The sequence below is a fragment of the Heptranchias perlo genome, chromosome 2, assembly GCF_035084215.1.
Source record: "Heptranchias perlo isolate sHepPer1 chromosome 2, sHepPer1.hap1, whole genome shotgun sequence".
NCBI classification, from domain to species: domain Eukaryota; kingdom Metazoa; phylum Chordata; class Chondrichthyes; order Hexanchiformes; family Hexanchidae; genus Heptranchias; species Heptranchias perlo.
Window position 1 is genome coordinate 34,201,680 of NC_090326.1, and position 20,497 is coordinate 34,222,176.

General features: G+C 45.1%; 1 long non-coding RNA gene across 1 annotated transcript in view; it reads left to right on the plus strand.

Annotated features, from left to right (window-relative positions):
* Nucleotides 1–20,497, plus strand: part of LOC137336855 (uncharacterized) — a 202,253-nt gene that overhangs the window by 147,652 nt on the left and 34,104 nt on the right. The gene's annotated exons all lie outside the window — the stretch shown is intronic.

Genomic DNA, 20,497 nt, shown 5'->3' on the forward strand with positions numbered 1-20,497 from the left:
CGGTCAGGAACGTATGCACACATGCACAGTAGGCCTACAATGAGAGCCATGCTGCCACACGGAACATCATCGAGCACACCATAGGCATCCTCAAGCAACCCTTCCACTGCCTGGACCGCTCTGGAGGAGCCCTGGCAATTACCCAGCTGAGCAGGTACCAAGATTTGTCGTTGTCTGTAGCATGCTGAACAACCTCGCCATTATGAGGGAACAGTCCTTGCAACTGCCTATCAGCTGAGAACCTGAGCAACAGGCAGAGGAAGAGGAGGAAGAGGCAGAGGAGGAAGTGGAGGAGGAGGAAATGCAGCAGGAAGTGGAGGATGAGGCAAGGAGGCTATAAGGTAGACAGGCCCTGTCTGCCAGGGCTCTGCGCGTTCAGATGATTAATGAGAGATACCAGTAATTTCAACGACACCTCCCCGTTCACCTGTCCCACACTCCTTACCTTTCCTCTCCCACATGACCATCAAGTGGTCCCCCCTCATGATCATCACAGAAATAAAACCCCCCACAAAATGCAAATTCAAATCCATATTTATAAATGAACACATGAAATTATGCAAACAAAATGAGATTATTCGCCCTTGTGCATTCCCTTAGTGCCTGTCGTTCGTGTGCCTTTACCTTTCCTAGTTCTCCTACGAGGTGCATCCCCAGTGCCTGGAGCATGGGAGGTGGAAGGCTGCTGACCTTCAATTGAGGAGACTGCAGATGGCCTTGGAGGACGACCTCGAGCAGCTCTGGGCCGACAGGGCCCGGCTTCAGACTGCACCATCTCGGCCTGAGCTGCAGCGGTCTGGGCTGGCTGGCTGACAGGCAACAGCAAGGGCACTGTAGGAGTGGCAGGGGTGGGAGCAGGAATGCTGTCGTCCTGAGAGAGGACAGCAGGTTCCCCTTCCATGGCACCACAGCCACTCACCCGGGACAGCACCTCAGCAATCCTGGAGATCCGTTGATGAACAGATTATTGAACTGCTGTGATGCCCTGGAAGTGCCTTTCAATAATAATATCCAGAGCCATGATAGCAGCAGCCTGAGCTTCAAATGCAGCAGTCAGACCTTTGATGGCAGATGTTTGTGCTGCAATGGAAGCTGAGACCTCGGTCATCAGACGCTGCATCATGGTGGGTTCCACAGGTGTGCTGATGGAGGTGACCACCCGTTCCATGTGGGAAAGGATGGGCTCCAAGCTCTGCACAAAGCCCTGCGCAAGTTAGAGCTGGTCTCCTCCATGCCCCTTGACATTGTGCGCAGCCTTTCTGGCAGGTTTCCAATGCCCCAAGCATTTGGTTGTGTACGCCCATCAGGCTTCTTCTGTAGCCTGGCCCATTGAAGTCATCATTTGACTCCTCGGCTGCAGAACTAGTGAGCGACCTTGCCCTCCGGCAAGCTAGCCCTGCAGTATCCGTTCCCCCGTCTCAGCTTCTGCGCACTTGTGCCTGGTGTCTTACCATGTGCAGATCCCTACTCTATCCTAGCCTCTAAAGTATGCACAGTATCAGTATCTGAGCTGGTGGCTGCAAGTGTAAGATCGAGTGACGGTGTGTCCGCATCATCACTGTCATCGTCCTCTGCCTCCTCTGACTGTGCCAGGTCTAGTTCTTGGGTATCTGAAATGACAAAGGGACACGGGTTGAGTTGTGGTGAGGGGAGAGGAGAAAGTAAGAAGTGTGTGCTTACACCATCTACAGCACGTGAGTCAGAAAAGATTGTGGGATGAGGGAGAAGTGGGAAGCGAGAGGGAGGATTCGGCCTGCAGAGACCCTCATCATCGATCCCTCCAGCACCGCCAGTGGCCATGGCCTCACCTATGCCCTTTCCCATGATGGCCAGCTCTGTCTCCTCCATGGGGCTGAGGACGTGTAGGCGGCCTGACCTCCTTCAGTTCTTTCTCGCTGCCTCCTGTTGTGCTCCACCTTCTCCTGCAAGAAAGAGGGAAGTGTGTCAGTGAGTGTCCTGCAAGATGTTTGGGTGATGTGGCTGTCATGGTTGAATAGCTGCCAGCGTGTGTGACCTGTGAGTTGTGGGTGTGCGGCTTACAAGAGTGGTAATGTATGAGGGTGTGAGACAGCATCTGATTCATAGGGTTGCGTCCTGATTGAAAGAGTTTGTTGGTAGGAGGGTGATGGGGGGATGTAGTGTGTGGAGCAGGGGATGAGGCTAGTGGTGCAGTTGGTAGGATATACCACGTGACAGTTGAACTCACTCACCTTGATCACTCGTGTCACTCCATTGAACATCTTCCTGCACTGCATCCATGTGCATTGTGCTATACTCCTGGCATTTACCTCGTCCGCTACTTCTTCCCACTGCCTCTTCAGCATTTGTCTGGAGGGCCTCCTGCCCCCCTACGGATATAGGATGGCCCTCTGTCTGTCCACCTCTTTCACCAAAGCCTCTAGTGCATCATCCAAGAACCGTAGCGCCGCTCTCTCGCAGGCGCAGCCATTCTTCCATCTCTCAGAGCCCAGGAATCACTTCTCCCACCACTTCCTGCAGCCACAGTGCACTCCCCCTTTAAGAGGTGCAGGCTGCCTTTAAGCAGTGCTAGCCACTCCCGATATCGGGGCCCCCTGCTCTTGCGTGCAACCAATCAACAATGCAGATAGCGTTGGCTGCACGCAGCAATCATTTAGATCATCAGGCAGCATGAATGTTACGTGCTGCCTACATCGCAACCAATGGGCATGGGTTAATCGCGCACCGTGATCCCAGCGCCCGTTTTCGGGGGTTAACCAATATAACCCCTCATGTGTCTAGCATGCATTTTGTCCATCAAACTTTAGGCATCACACTTCCTATATCACACTTCAGACACTTGCCGTGGCTCAGTGGGTAGCACTCTCGCCTCTGCGTCAGAAAGTTTTGGGTTCAAGTCCCACTCCAGAGATTTGAGCACAGAATGTAGCAGACACTTCAATGCAGATCTGAGGGAGTGCTGCACTGTTGAAGTGTGCCGTCTATCAGATGAGACGTTAAACTGATGCCCTGTTTGCCCTTTTGGGTGAACTCAAAGGATGCCATGGCACTACGTGAAGAAAAGCAGCAGAGAAATTGGCGTTTCCTGCATTATAACAGTGACTACACTTCAGAATTACTTCATTGGCTGTAAAGCAGTTTGGGACATCCTGAGGTTGTGAAAGGCACTATATAAATGCAAGTTCTTTCTTTCTTTATCACACTTTGCTGTGGTGTCACATTTTAGAGTACCACTTTTTGTGTACATCTATATATACACATTTCTACATCACACTTCTACCTGATTGGCTCACATTTTATGTTCGGAAAACAAATCACAATTGACCACACAGAGAACAATTCAATCAGAAGCAAAGAGAGTGAGTGCATAAATGTCCATTGCAAAAGTATAGGGAATGTATGAAGACTGCGGTTGGTGGGCTGCAGTGGTCTTTTTCGGTCCTGCACATTCCTACATACATTTGTAATGATCAGTCAGCAAAAGATATCTACAAAGAGAGAAGGAACCAATGAAATTGCCCCAAATATGTTTTGACAATCCTTTCAGCCATCACCAAGCTGAGGATTTACGACTGAAAATCAGCTTTGTAACATAATAAAGATATAAAGAAGTCACAGTGTTTGCAAGAAAATTATTAAATTTTCCCATACCATAGCATTTTTGCGCTTGAAATCCCTCGAAAAATGCCAGTGCCTCTCTGAGAAGCCTGGGGCTTAAGCTCGAAAGACTTTCCAGTGTTATTATTATCAGCTGAAGAAACTCAACAATTGGCAAACTAAAACTTACAGTATGCATCTGCATCTACAATTCCTAGAATTCTTATCATATTTGAAAGTAAAATTGTCCATTCACAGAGCATACCAGCACTTGTTATTTCCAAGTCCCACATCCCCTTCCCTGCACAATTGACCACACAGAGAACAAGTTGGAAATAAAATACATAGAAATACAAAGGTAGAAATTACAACACGGAAACAGGCCATTCAGCCCAACCAGTCCATGTCGACGTTTACCTTCCATGCAAGAAAACAGTCCTAATCACATTTATCCACTCTGTTCCCATATCCCGTCTTCCCCCTTTCTTTCATCCACCTATCCATTCTAATCCTGAATGTTGTCACAGTTTCTGCCTGGTTAGTGAAATCCACAGCATCACAACTCTCTGTGTAAAGAAGTTTTTCTTGCTCTTTCTTCCAAAAGTTTAGCAATGCAAAAAATCAGACTGTTACATCTTGGAGTTTTTTCTACTCCTCTCACACTGGATTATTTTAGCTGTTGTATCTTAGATCATTCTCATCAGTCTCAAATTCCCATCAAGAGTATTTATCCTTCCATCAGTTCTGGGTAAGCTTTTGGAAACGTGACCAGGAAATGAACTTGAAACACTGGCAAATTTTTTAAAGCTATTGGAATTTATTCCATGTCTCCATAGATACTCTCTCCAGACTTTGATGAATAATAGAGCATCACAAGTTCAAACCTCACTTTGTTTAAATTATTAAGCAAATTTAATTAAAAAAAGATGAACAAGCAAATATGTAACAGTCATATCACATAGAATTACATAGAATTACATAGAATGTGCAGCACAGAAACAGGCCATTCGGTCCAACAGGTCTATGCCAGTGTTTATGCTCCGCACGAGCCTCCTCCTTCCCTACTTCATCTAATCCTTTCAACATATCCTTCTATTCCTTTCTCCCTCATGTGTTTATCTAGCTTCCCCTAGACTAGCATCTATGCTAGTCACCTCAATTACTCCTTGTGGTTGCGAGTTCCACGTTCCACAAGTGCCAGGCAATGACCATCTCCAACAAGAAAGAATCTAACACCTCCCCTTGACATTCAACGGCATCACCATCGCCGAATCCCCCACCAACTACATCCTGGGGGTCACCATTGACCAGAAACTTAACTGGACCAGCCATATAAATACTGTGGCTACAAGAGCAGGCCAGAGGCTGGGTATTCTGTGGCGAGTGACTCACCTCCTGACTCCCCAAAGCCTTTCCACCATCTACAAGGCACAAGTCAGGAGTGTGATGGAATACTTTCCACTTGCCTGGATGAGTGCAGCTCCAACAACACTCAAGAAGCTCAACACCATCCAGGACAAAGCATCCCGCTTGATTGGCACCCCATCCACCACCCTAAACATTCACTCCCTTCACCACCGGCGCACAGTGGCTGCAGTGTGTACCATCCACAGGATGCACTGCAGCAACTCGCCAAGGCTTCTTCGACAGCACCTCCCAAACCCACGACCTCTACCACCTAGAAGGACAAGGGCAGCAGGCACACGGGAACAACACCACCTGCATGTTCCCCTCCAAGTCACACACCATCCTGACTTGGAAATATATCGCTGTTCCTTCATCGTCGCTGGGTCAAAATCCTGGAACTCCCTTCCTAATAGCACTGTGGGAGAACCTTCACCACACGGAAGTGGCTCAAGAAGGCAGCTCACCACCACCTTCTGAAGGGCAATTAGGGATGGGCAATAAATGCTGGTCTTGTCAGCAACGCCCACATCCCATGAACAAATAAAAAAAATTTCTAACCACTCTCTGGGTAAAGAAGTTTCTCCTGAATTCCCTATTGGATTTAATAGTGACTATCTTATATTTATGGCCTCTAGTTCTGGTCTCCCCCACAAGTGGAAACATCTTCTCTACATCTACCCTATCAAACCCTTGCATAATCTTAAAGACTTCTATCGGGTCAGCCTTCAGTCTTCTCTTTTCTAGAGAAAAGAGCCCCGGCCTGTTCAATCTTTCCTGATAAGTATATCCTCTCAGTTCTGGTATCATCCTAGTAAATCTTTATTGCACCTTCTCCAATGCCTCTATATCCTTTTTATAATATGGAGACCAGAACTGTGCACTGTACTCTAAGTGTGGTCTAACCAAGGTTCTATACATGTTTAACATAACTTCTCTGCTTTTTAATTCTAACCCTCTAGAAATGAACCCCAGTGCTTGGTTTACTTTTTTAAAATGGCCTTATTAACCTGTGCCGCTACTTTTAGTGAATTGTATATCTGTTCCCTCAGATCCCTCTGCTGCTCTACCTCATTTAGACTCTTATTATCATTATATATTTAAAGTAAAACTCCTTCTACTTAACTGCTTGACAGAAAAATAAAAAAACGATTGTCACACTGACAATTAAGCTAATGTTTTGTAAATAACTTTTATATTATGCAGTGTTTATGTTTTTAAATTGCTTACTGCTTCTACTCATCTAAATGGAAGCCTCAAACCAATTTCTTCTCTCTCATGAGTTTCAAATGAGTGGTTTCTCCTCTTAGGGATTTCCCAATTGGCTCAACCATTCAAACAGAACAGCTCTTTTTATATCCCAGAAAAGAGCTAATGGGACTTCCTGGATTTTGAATAATTGGCCAGTAAAATTTAAAAATCACTCAGTGTTGTTTGATTTTGAATTATTCCACTCTCAACCTGTAACTGACAAAACTTTGAATCATAAAATCATAGAAAGGTTACAGCACGGAAGGAGGCCATTTGGCCCATCGAGTCTGCGCCGGCTCTATGCAAGAGCAATCCAGCTAATCCTACTCCCCCGCCCTATCCCTTTAGCCCTTCAAATTTATTCCTTTCAAGTACTGATCAAGTTCCTTTTTGAAGGCCATGATTGAATCTGCCTCCACCACCCCCTCGGGCAGTGCATTCCAGATCCTAACCACTCGCTGTGTAAAAATGTTTATCCTCATGTCACCTTTGGTTCTTTTGCCAATCATCTTAAATCTATGTCCTCTGGTCCTTGACCCTTCCGCCAATGGAAACAGTTTCTCTCTATCTACTCTGTTTAGACCCTTCATGATTTTGAATACCTCTATCAAATTTCCTCGTAACCGTCTCTGTTCCAAGGAGAACAACCCCAGCTTCTCCAGTCTATCTACGTAACTAATGTCCCTCATTTCTGGAAACATCCTAGTAAATCTCTTCTGCACCCTCTCTAAGGCCTTCACATCTTTCCTAAAGTGCGGTGCCCAGAATTGGACACAATACTCCAGTTGTGGCTGAACCAGTGTTTTTTAAGGTTCAATGTGACTTCCATACTTTTGTACTCCATGCCTCTATTTATAAAGCCCAGGATCCCATATGCTTTTTTAACCGCTTTCTCACTGCCACCTTCAATGATTTGTGTACATATACCCCCAGATCTCTCTGTTCCTGTACCCCTTTTAAGTTGTACCCTCTAGTTTATATTGCCTCTTCTCGTTCCTCCTACCGAAATGTACCACTTCGCATTTTTCTGTGTTAAATTTCATCTGCCTCACGCCCATGCCACCAGCCTGTCTATATCCTCTTGAAGTCTATCCTCCTCACTGTTCATTACCCTTCCAAGTTTTGTTTCATCAGCAAATTTGAAAATTGTGCCCTGTACACCCGTCCAAGTCATTAATATATATCAAGAAAAGCAGTGGTCCCAGCACTGACCCATGGGGAACAGCACTGTACATCTCCCTCCAGTCCGAAAAAAAACCATTCACCATTACTCTCTGTTTCCTGTCACTTAGCCAATTCTGTATCCATGTTGCTACTGCCCCCTTTATTCCATGGGCCGCAATCTTGATGATAAGCGGCATGCGGCACTTTTTCAAACGCCTTTTGAAAGTCTACATACACCACATCAACTGTATTGCCTTCACCTACCCTCTCTGTTACCTCATCAAAAAACTCCATCAGGTTAGTTAAACGCGATTTGCCTTTAACAAATCCATGCTGGCTTTCCCTAATCAATCCACCCTCACACAAGTGAACTGTTAATTCTGTCCCGGATTATCGTTTCTAAAAGTTTCCCCACCACTGAGGTTAAACTGACTGGCCTATAGTAGCTGGTTTATCCTTACACCCTTTTTTTGAACAAGGGTGTAACATTTGCAATTCTCCAGGCCTCTGGCTCCACCCCCGTATCTAAAGATAATTGGAAGATTATGGCCAGTACCTCCGCAATTTCCACCCTTACTTCCCTCAGCATCCTAGGATGCATCCCATCCGGACTGGGCGACTTATCTACTTTAAGTACAGCTAGCGTTTCTAGTACCTCTTCTTTTTCAATTTTTAACCCATCCAGTATCTCAACTATATCTTCCTTTACTGAGACTCTGGCAGCATCTTCTCCTTGGTAAAGACAGATGCAAAGTACTCATTTAGTACCTCGGCCATCCCCTCTATCTCCATGAATAGATCTTCTTTATGGTCCCTAATCGGCCGCACCCCTCCTCTTACTACCCGTTTACTGTTTACATGGCTGTACAAGACTTTTGGATTCCCTTTTATGTTGGCCGCCAGTCTATTCTCATAATCTCTCTTTGACCCTTTGATTTCCTTTTTCATTTCCCCTCTGAACTTTCTATATTCTGCCTGTGTTATTCTACCTGTGTTATCAACCTGACATCTGACATACGCCCCTTTTTTCTGCTTCATCTTACTCTCTATCTCTTTTATCATCCAGGGAGCTCTGGCTTTAGTTGCCCTACCTTTCTCCCTCGTGGGAATGTGCCTAAACTGTACCCGAACCATCTCCCCTTTAAAGGCCGCCCACTGTTCAATTACAGTTTTGCCTGCCAATCTTTGATTCCAATTTACCCGGGCCAGATCTGTTCTCATCCCATTGAAATTGGCCCTCCTCCAATTGAGTATTTTTACTTTAGAGGGGTCCGTGACCTTTTCCATAGCTATTCTAAACCTTATGATACTATGATTGCTGCTACCTAAATGCTCCCCCACTGACACTTGCTCCACTTGGCCGGCCTCATTCCCTAGAACCAAGTCCAGCAATGCCTCCTTCCTCGTTGAGCCAGAAACGTACTGGTTAAGAAAGTTAACCTGAACACATTTCAAAAATTCCTCCCCCTCTGTGCCCCTTATATTATTATTGTTATCCCAGTCTATATTAGGATAGTTGAAGTGCCCAGTTATCACTACTCTATAGCTTTTGCACCACTCTGTAATTTCCCTGCAAATTTGCTCCTCTTTATCCTTCCCACGAGTTGGTGGCCTATAGAATACACCCAGTAGTGTAATGGCACCTCTTTTATTTCTTAACTCTAACCAAATAGATTCTGTCCTTGACCCCTCCAGTACATCCTTTTTCTCCAGTACTGCAATATTCTCTTTAATCAATACTGCTACCCCCCCTCCTTTTTTTCCTGCCCTATCTTTCCAGCAACACCTTGTATCCAGTAATATACTTGTAACATTCTATTGATTTGGGCCAAAACTGGCTGTAGCTAGCTTTTTTATATACCGTGACTGTATTTAAAGTCACCAAGCTAATGTTAGAAAAAATACACTTAATTTTTGTCACACAGGTCTGAACTGCAATAAAAATTAATGTGCCAACGATGCCAATAAAACAATATAATAAGCAAAGAAACCATAATTTGCTGACCAACAATTAACATGATGGGGATAAAATTTGTCTCGGGCAGTAGTGCAAAACAAGCAATAGGATATCGGTCGCCTATTTACGCTCCACCCATTTTTCTTTTCCATTGACTGGCCTTTAGCGAGATCTTAGTAAATGCAGCATCTCTTTTCTACCTTTTCACTAATGTTTTTACAAGAATGGTCAGAGAAGTACTAATCATGGATAAATTCATCTTTTGCACCTTCTCTGCAGATTCTGACACTTTTTGCAAACATCTACTTTTCTGACGGACTTTGCAAACGGGATGAATTTCACCCCTATGGTTTTGAAAGTCATATCATGTCGCAGTTACATAATTTTTATGATTGGTCATTAGAGTTTATACAGTCAATAAAGTTGTAGAACTGCATTAAGAAGTATGACGTGTGCTTTCCTACTGTAACTACCGTACACATGCAGTTCTTACTGTATCTACTATAGGAACCAGTGTAGGGGTGTCCAACACACGGCCCTCGGGCCACATGCAACCCCTAAGCCCTGGCAATTGGCCCATGAAGCCCAGACAATTCAGTGCTATTTGAACTTATTGGGGCGATTCTATGCTTCCAGCAGGGATCACATTCACATGAAGCATGGGATGGGAGTAGGGCTACAACACTGCACCTCTGTCTCTTTGAATAGCGCTCACAGTGAGTGGAGCCCCCTGCTGGGAGTATGGATCGTGGTATCTCCTGCTCTATTTCTTATTTTCTGGCTTGTCCTGTTTGAATTTTGTGGGCCTGGAGGTTTTGAAATGGTTGTTTTTAACACTAATTGGTGAATAAATTCTCAACCAGAACAACAGGATCTGTTAGTGTCAGCAGCTTCAGATACATGCAAATTAATGGGTCCCCAAGGCTCTATGTGGCCCATGAAGATAAAAGCTTGGTTACACCTGGACTGGGGGAACATCTCTGGATTAAACCAAAGGAGTGATAAAAGAGCGCGCAAGCAACATCAGCACAATAAGAAAAAGAGAAAGGAAGAGTCAATATTTATTTTTGTTTCTCTATCCGAGAAACCAGAGGTCATAGATTTAAAATAATTGGCAAAAGAACTAGAGGGGAAACGAAGAGAATTTTTTTCACACAGAAGGTTGTTAAGATCTGGAACGCACTACCTGAAAAGGTGGTACAGGAACTTTCAAAAGGCAATTGGACTTGTACTTGAAGAGGACTAATTTGCAGGGTTATGGGGAAAAAGCTGGGGTGTGGGATTAAATTGGACAGCTCTTTCAAAGAGCTAGCACAGGCACGATGGACCAAATGGCCTCCTTCTGTGATGTAAGAGTCTATGATTGTATAATACAATGTGAGACTGTGTGTTTGTAGAGCCAGAACAACTGTCAAAAGCAGTGAGGTTGAACTCAGGGCCAAGAGAAGAGTTGTCAGGCATAGACTGCTTGTTGAGCTGGCAGTTACTCTTTGTTTGTGAATCCTCTAATAAATGTCATTTTAACTGCTAAGCATTGCTCTTATAATTCCAACACTCAGGATCCTCTCTGTGGTTCCTTCACAGCCACATAGTCCTTGCTTCACGTTGCATCATTCCCTGTTAAAATGATGCCTTTACACGGCTGCAATGAAGTGACGGAAAATAAAGGTGAAAGAACAAATTGAAGAAAGTGCGTACGCATGAATGAAAAACCTAGAAACAGACAGAAAAAGAGAAGAAATAGCAGGGGAAAAAGAGAATGGTGGGGGGACCAAAAGATACTGAAAACAGCCAGTGGATGATACAAGGCACCGAAACAAAGATATGAGAAAGGAAAAAATGAGACAAGAGAAAGCATTATAGGAGAAAAGGGAAATAAAAAGACAAAAAAGAAAATATAAATAAATCTATGAACAAAAAAGGAAAACGAAAATATATAGAGGTTTTTCCCAAGATGAGGAGGCCTGATGAAGCACTTAGAATCATAGAATCATAGTTGGTTACAGCACAAAGGAGGCCATTCGGCCCATCGAGCCTGTGCCATCACTTTGTAAGAGCAATCCAGTTAGTCCCATTCCCCCGCTCTTTCTGCATGGCTCTGCAAATTTTTTATTTATCCAATTCCTTTTTGAAAGCCACGATTGAATCTGCTTCCACCCACCCTTTCAGGCAGCGCATTCCAGATCACAACAACTCATGTCACCTTTGGTTCTTTTGCCAATCACCTTAAATCTGTGTCTTCTGGTTCTTCATCCTTCCACCATTGAGAACAGTTTCTCTTTATTTACTTCATCTAAACCCTTCATGATTTTGAACACTTCTATCAAATCTCCTCTTAACCTTCTCTGCTCTAAGGAGACCAACCCCAGCTTCTTCAGTCTTCACTGCACATTGAATCAGGCAATTCACCTGCCTCCAGCACCAGCACGGACACTAGCACCCCCCTACCCCCCAGAATGCAATTAATGAGTTTGAGGAAGGAGCACTGAGTGAACCACAAGTAACAAGTGAGGAGGAGCAAGTGGAGATGACAGGAGAGGAAGTAGAAAGATTTGAACGTACTACAAATCTACCCCCCAATTGGAAAATCTGTGCTCATGTATGCTGAGCCTTTATTCGCCAAGTTGGTATTGAGGATCACAGTCTGAATACATAACAGCTGTAGGTTTCTTGTCACAGTTCTTTGATCAACTTTGCTGAAATAAACACAGAAAAAATTCTGACCTCTTTCTGATATTGAGACTGATCCAATTTCAGTTGGCACTCAATGGCAAAAATAAATCTGCCAATTTGAACATTTTCTGACTATTTTATATAGCAAACTATGCCAGAAAAAGAACTGCGCTTTTATATTACACAGGGAGAGGAGGTTACAACGTTTGAAACACAGCCAGAAATTGGACAATTGAATGACTGATGTAGCAGTGCAAAACCTCAATGAAAATGTCATGCTAATAAAAGAGCTGTGAATAAGAAATGTATCTGTTTCAGCATAGCAAATAACAACCAGAACTGGGATTTTCCACTCATTTTTCAGCATAAACTCAGCAGGATGGGTTTTGCCTCTGTCCACAGCTGCGATCCTGATCCCGGATGATTTTCTGGAGTCATTCTAATTTGAAATTTTTGGTGGGGGAGAGGTGAAAATGGCTTTTTTTTTATTCGTTCATGGGATGTGAGCGTCGCTGGCAAGGCCACCATTTATTGCCCATCCCTAATTGCCCTTGAGAAGGTGGTGGTGAGCCGCCTTCTTGAACCGCTGCACTCCGTGTGGTGAAGGTTCTCCCACAGTGCTGTTAGGAAGGGAGTTCCAGGATTTTGACCCAGCGACGATGAAGGAACGGCGATATATTTCCAAGTCGGCATGGTGTGTGACTTGGAGGGGAACGTGCAGGTGGTGTTGTTCCCATGCGCCTGCTGCCCTTGTTCTTCTAGGTGGTAGAGGTCGCGGGTTTGGGAGGTGCAGTCAAAGAAGCCTTGGCGAGTTGCTGCAGTGCATCCTGTGGATGGCACGCACTGCAGCCACTGTGCGCCGGTGGTGAAGGGAGTGAATGTTTAGGGTGGTGGATGGGGTGCCAATCAAGCGGGATGCTTTGTCCTGGATGGTGTCGAGGTTCATCAGTGTTGTTGGAGCTGCACTCATCCAGGCAAATGGAGAGCATTCCATCACACTCCTGACTTGTGCCTTGTAGATGGTGGAAAGGCTTTGGGGAAATCAGGAGGTGAGTCACTCGCTGCAGAATTCCCAGCCTCTGACCTGCTCTTGTAGCCACAGTATTTATATGGCTGGTCCAGTTAAGTTTCTGGTCAATGGTGACCCCCAGGATGTTGTTGGTGGGGGATTCGGCAATGGTAATGCCATTGAATGTCAAGGGGAGGTGGTTAGACTCTCTCTTGTTGGAGATGGTCATTGCCTGGCACTTGTGTGGCGTGAATTTTACTTGTGAGCCCAAGCCTGGATGTTGTCCAGGTCTTGCTGCATGCGGGCACGGACTGCTTCATTATCTGAGGGGTTGCAAATGGAACTGAACGCTGTGCAATCATCAGCGAACAACCCCATTTCTGACCTTATGTTGGAGGGAAGGTCATTGATGAAGCAGCTGAAGATGGTTGGGCCTAGGAGACTGCTCTGAGGAACTTCTGCAGCAATGCCCTGGGGCTGAGATGATTGGCTTCCAACAACCACTACCATCTTCCTTTGTGCTAGGTATGACTCCAGCCACTGGAGAATTTTCCCCCTTTGACTTCAATTTTACTAGGGCTCCTTGGTGCCACACTCGGTCAAATGCTGCCTTGATGTCAAGGGCAGTCACTCTCACCTCACCTCAGGAATTCAGTTCTTTTGTCCATGTTTGGACCAAGGCTGTAATGAGGTCTGGAGCCAAGTGGTCCTGGCGGAACCCAAACTGAGCATCGGTGAGCAGGTTATTGGTGAGTAAGTACCGCTTGATAGCACTGTTGACGACACCTTCCATCACTTTGCTGATGATTGAGAGTAGACTGATGGGGCAGTAATTGGCCAGATTGGATTTGTCCTGCCTTTTGTGGACAGGACATACCTGGGCAATTTTCCACATTGTCGGGTGGATGCCAGTGTTGTAGCTGTACTGGAACAGTTTGGCAAGAGGCGCGGCTAGTTCTGGAGCACAAGTCTTCAGCACTACAGCTGGGATGTTGTTGGGGCCCATAGTCTTTGTTATATCCAGTGCATTCAGCTGTTTCTTGATATCACGTGGAGTGAATCGAATTGGCTGAAGACTGGCTTCTGTGATGGTGGGAATATCGGGAGGAAACCAAGATGGATAATCTACTTGGCACTCCTGGCTGAAGATGGTTGCAAATGCTTCAGCCTTGTCTTTTGCACTCACGTGCTGGACTCTGCCATCATTGAAGATGGGGATGTTCACAGAGCCTCCTCCTCCCATTAGTTGTTTAATTGTCCACCACCATTCACGACTGGATGTGGCAGGACTGCAGAGCTTTGATCTGATCCGTTGGTTGTGGAATCACTTAGCTCTGTCTATAGCATGTTGCTTCTGCTGTTTAGCATGCATGTAGTCCATGCATGTTGTAGCTTCACCGGATTGGCACCTCATTTTTAGGTATGCCTGGCGCTGCTCCTGGCATGCTCTTCTACAGCCCTCTTTGAACCAGGGTTGATCCCCTGGTTTGTTAGTAATGGTAGAGTGAGGGATATGCCGGGCCATGAGTTACAGATTGTGCTGGAATACAATTCTGCTGCTGCTGATGGCCCACAGCGCCTCATGGATGCCCAGTTTTGAGCTGCTAGATCTGTTCTGAATCTATCCCATTTAGCACTGTGGTAGTGCCACACAACACGTTGGATAGTGTCCTCAGTATGAAGACAGGACTTCGTCTCCAGAAGGACTGCATTGGTCACTCCTACCAATACTGTCATTGACAGATGCATTTGCGACAGGGAGATTGGTGAGGACAAGGTCAAGTAAGTTTTTCCCTCATGTTGGTTCGCTCACCACCTGCCGCAGGCCCAGTCTCGCAGCTATGTCCTTCAAGACTCAGCCAGCTCGGTCAGTTGTGGTGCTACCGAGCCACTCTTGGTGATGGACATTGAAGTCCCCCACCCAGAGTACATTCTGTGCCCTTGCTACCCTCAGTGCTTCCTCCAAGTGGTGCTCAACATGGAGGAGGACTGAAGGTGGTAATCAGTAGGAGGTTTCCTTACCCATTTTTGACCTGATGCCATGAGATTTCATCGGGTCCAGAGTCAATGTTGAGGACTCCCAGGGCCACTCCCTCCTGACTGTATATCACTGTACCGCCACCTCTGGTGGGTCTGTCCTGCCGGTGGGACAGGACATACCCAGGGATGGTGATTGAAGAGTCTGGGACATTGGCTGAAAGGTATGATTCTGTGAGTATGGCTATGTCAGGCTGTTGCTTGATTAGTCTGAGGGACAGCTCTCCCAATTTTGGCACAAGTCCCCAGATGTTAGTGAGGAGGACTTTGCAGGGTCGACTGGGCTTGGTTTGCCTTTGTCGTGTCCAGTGCCTAGTGGTCCGATGCCGGGTGGTCCGTCTGGTTTAATTCTTATTATGACTTTTTGTAGCGAGATTGTACAACTGAGCGGCTTGCTAGGCCATTAGGAAAAGAAAAGTAGATTGGCCTCTGTTGACTTTGGAGTTTCTTATATTAAACTGTGCTCAGTTATTCATGGGGATTATGGTCATGCAAGAAAGGGTACATTTATTTCATGCTGGCTTATTCAATCATGCGTTTATTATGTGCATGGTCATGTAGGTCTGATGTGTTGTCAATGTTCGAAGATTAAAGTATTTGTCCTTCAAGATGGGGAAAATGGAGAATTATGGCAGTTGTGACAAATATAGACGGTGTTAAACAAATGAAAACACTTCATTGATCAATTGTGCTCTGATGCAGAAGTAAGTGAGCTATCATGCAAGTGATGGTCATCCTGATACTTTCCTTCATGAAGTTCCTTGCCTCCAAAGTAGCTAGGGCCACCTCCTCAGGAATGTCCATGTCCAGGCCTTTTTCGATTGAAAAGTTGAGCAGAGCACAGCATGCTACAACTATGTGGGACACTCGATCTGGAGCATACTGGAGAGTTTCTCCTGGCCTGTCAAGACAGTGAAAGCGTTTCTTTAAGACCTCGATGGTCCTCTCGCTGACCACTCTGGTAGAACCATGTGCCTTGTTGTTACTTTCCTCTGCTATTGTACGGGCAAAACATAGAGGAGTAATTATCCACAGCAGCTGGGGGAACGCTTTGTCACCCATTAGCCATTCATTCACATTGTTATCTTCCTCGAGCTCACAGAGGGTCAAATTCTTAAGGATGAATAACAAATTCCAGCAATCTCACAACGATGTGAAGGATTCTTTGATCTCTGTATGTTGTCACACAATCTGGACACTGAGTCAGTGGTAGCCCTACCTGTTGAGTAAGTTAAGGCGGTTGACGATGGGAGCTTGTAAAGCAATATGGGTGCCATCTATTGCACCCTGGGAAACTGGATGGCTTTATCTTGCTGCTGCCTTGCTGTGCTGCCAAAATGGATAAATTCCCCAACTCTACGGAAAAGTGTGGCAGTCACTTGATGAATACATGCCCAGATGGCACCTTGGGTGATATTACAGATTTCCATGGCTACGTAAAATGACCTAGTGCCATAAAAGTTGACTGCAGTTGTTAACTTCATGACTACAGATAACAACAACTTGCATTTATATAGTGCCTTTAATGTAGTAAAATGTCCCAGGGTGTTTCACAGGAGAGTTATCAGACAAAACTTGACACCGAGCCACATAAGGAGATACTAGACCAGGTGAGATAGGTTTTAAAGACCATCTTAAAGGAGGAAAGGGGTAAAAAGAAAAGACATGCATCAATATAGTGCCTTTCACGACCTCAGAACGTTGCAAAGCACTTTACATCCAACAAAGTACTTTTGAAGTGTAGTCACTGTTAGAATTTAGGAGGAGAGAGATGGTGGGTTTAGGGAGGTTAATTTTAAGTCGAGAGGTGGAGAGGTTTAGGGAGAGAATTCCAGAGCTTAAGATCTAGGCAGCTAAAGACACGGCCGCCAATAGTGGGGCAAAGAAAATCGGGGATGCACAGGAGTCCAGAATAGGAGGAATGCAGAGTTCTCGGAGGGTTGTAGGGCTGGAGGAGGTTACATTGATAGGGAGGGACAAGGTCATGGAGGGATTTGAATACGAAAATGAGAATTTTAAATTCAAGACGTTGCTGGACCGGGAGCCAATGTAGGTCAGTGAGCACAGGGGTGACGAGTGAACGGGAGAGCTGTGTGGGCAGATGACCATGACTGCAGATCCTCACGCAGTAACGGGCAGCTTTCTCATTGTCTCTTTGATTAAGTGCACTCTTCTAATACACAGCTCCTCACTAAGGTCTTCACAGGACCTGTATTGCCTGTATAGTCTTTTAATATCTTGAAAGGGTGCAACCTCCTCAAAAGCTGCCACACCTTCCTTTCTGCTACCTTTCCCTGTTCCTCATCTTATATTAGATGATTAGGGGAATTATAGACCAGTTAGCCTAACATCTGTTGTGGCGAAAATGCTGGAGTCTATAATTAAGGATAGGGTGACTGAACACCTCGAGAATTTTCAGTTAATCAGAGAGAGCCAGCACGGATTTGTGAAAGGTAGGTCGTGCCTGACAAATCTGATTGAATTTTTTGAAGAGGTGACTAAAGTAGTGGACAGGGGAATGTCAATGGATGTTATTTATATGGACTTCCAGAAGGCATTTGATAAGGTCCCACATAAGAGACTGTTAGCTAAGATAGAAGCCCATGGAATCGAGGGAAAAGTACGGACTTGGTTAGGAAGTTGGCTGAGCGAAAGGCGACAGAGAGTAGGGATAATGGGAAGGTACTCACATTGGCAGGATGTGACTAGTGGAGTCCCGCAGGGATCTGTCTTGGGGCCTCAATTATTCACAATATTTATTAACGACTTAGATGAAGGCATAGAAAGTCTCATATCTAAGTTTGCCGATGACACAAAGATTGGTGGCATTGTAAGCAGTGTAGATGAAAACATAAAATTACAAAGCGATATTGATAGATTAGGTGAATGGGCAAAACTGTGGCAAATGGAATTCAATGTAGACAAATGTGAGGTCATCCACTTTGGATCAAAAAAGGATAGAACAGGGTACTTTCTAAATGGTAAAAAGTTAAAAACAGTGGATGTCCAAAGGGACCTAAGCGTACAGGTACATAGATCATTGAAGTGTCATGAACAGGTGCAGAAAATAATCAAGACGGCAAATGGAATGCTGGCCTTTATATCTAGAGGACTAGAGTACAAGGGGGCAGAAGTTATGCTGCAGCTGTACAAAACCCTGGTTAGACCGCACCTGGAGTACTGTGAGCAGTTCTGGGCACCGCACCTTCGGAAGGACATATTGGCCTTGGAGGGAGTGCAGCGTAGGTTTACTAGAATGATACCCGGACTTCAAGGGTTAAGTTACGAGGAGAGATTACACAAATAGGGGTTGTATTCTCTGGAGTTTCGAAGGTTAAGGGGTGATGTGATCGAAGTTTATAAGATATTAAGGGGAACAGATACGGTGGATAGAGAGAAACTATTTCTGCTGGTTGGGGATTCTAGGAGTAGGGGGCACAGTCTAAAAATTAGAGCCAGACCTCTCAGGAGCGAGATTAGAAAACATTTCTACACACAAAGGGTGGTAGAAGTTTGGAACTCTCTTCCGCAAACGGCAATTGATACTAGCTCAATTGCTAAATTTAAATCTGAGATAGATAGCTTTTTGGCAACCAAAGGTATTAAGGGATATGGGCCAAAGGCAGGTATACGGAGTTAGATCACAGATCAGCCATGATCTTATCAAATGGCAGAGCAGGCACGAGGGGCTGAATGGCCTATTCCTGTTCCTATGTTCCGATGTTCCTATGTTCTCCATGATAATTGCACACAAAGGGATGCCCACTAGGAATTCCATGGCTACTCCTGAGAAGTTCTCACTGTGTGTGGGGGGGTTGCCTTACAGGAAAGATCAATGTGCATTCAGCAATTAAAGCACAATATGGCAAAAAAATCCTTTTAAAACAACACTGAAAAGTGCTACTCGCCTTAAAGAGGACAGCTCAAAAAGGCCAGACAATCGAGACAGTCATCCACTTGTATGGGTGAGCAAAGTTATTGGATGGCAGGGTTTGATGATTGTCCCACCCGCCCATAACCGCTCCCAGTTAAAATCTTCCCCTCATGTATCTGCTTGCATATCATTCTCATCAGACTTGCAGGTGCAGGCTGCCTCTGAACACCTCTCTTTCAAGACTAGCAAAACCCATCATGACAGGCATATGAGTTCTCACTATAGTTCGGAATTAACAAGGTGCATTTTTGTTTCCTTGTGAATAGGTCAATTTTCCTTTCACCCAAGTAATGACACTGAGCAGGCATGAGAGGCAAGGCAGCAAATCATGCCGCTATCATTCCTACAGAAATGAGGAACAATGCCTTCACTTACCTGGGCCAACTTTGTGAGGTTGTTAAACTTCTTCCTGCATTGTGTAGCAATTCTTGGTGTGGTGGAGGTCGCAAAGACTGCCTCATCAATCTCCCTACATAATGTTTGCAGAGTCTGCAAAGGGATATAGACAGGTTAAAGTGAGTGGGCAAGAAGGTGGCAGTTGGAGTATAATGTAGGGAAATGTGAAATTATCCACTTTGGTAGGAAGAATAGAAAAACAGAATATTTTTTAAACGGTGAGAAACTATTAAATGTTGGTGTTCAGAGGGATTTGTGTGTCTTTGTACATGAAACACAGAAAGTTAACATGCTGGTACAGCAAGCAATTAGGAAGGCAAATGGTATGTTGGCCTTGATTGCAAGGGGGTTGAAGCATAAGAGTAAGGAAGTCTTGCTACAATTGTACAGGGCTTTGGTGAGACCTCACCTGGAGTACTGTGTACATTTTTGGTGTCCATACCTAAGGAAGGATATACTTGCCTTAGAGGCGGTGCAACGAAAGTTCACTAGATTGGTTCCTGGGACGAGAGGGTAGTCCTGTGAGGAGAGATTGAGTAGAATGAGCCTATACTCTCTGGAGTTTAGAAGAACAAGAGGTGATCTCATTAAAACATATCAGATTCTGAGAGGGCTTGACAGGGTAGATGCTAAGAGGCCGTTTCGCCTGGCTGCAGAGTCCAGAACTAGGGGGCATAGTCGCAGGATAAGGGGTCGGCCATTTAAGACTGAGATGTGGAGAAATTTCTTCACTCAGAGTGTTGTGAATCTTTGGAATTCCCTACCCCAGAGGGCTATGGATGTTGAATCGTTGAGTATATTCAAGACTGAGATCGAAATATTTTTGGCTCTAAGGGAATCAAGGGATATGGGGATCGGACGGGAAAGTGGAGTTGGGGTCGAAGATCAGCCGTGATCTTATTGAATGGCGGAGCAGGCTCGAGGGGCCGTATGGCCTACTTCTGCTTCTATTTCTTATGTTCTTATTTTTTTCACTATCCTCTTATGCGGTTTCCTATTCTCAGTTCCTCGGAGTCTGTCCTTCCTTCTATTAGTGACTTATCAACAGATGAATCAGAAAACTTGGAAATCCTTCCTGAGGATATCTCCTCCCCCA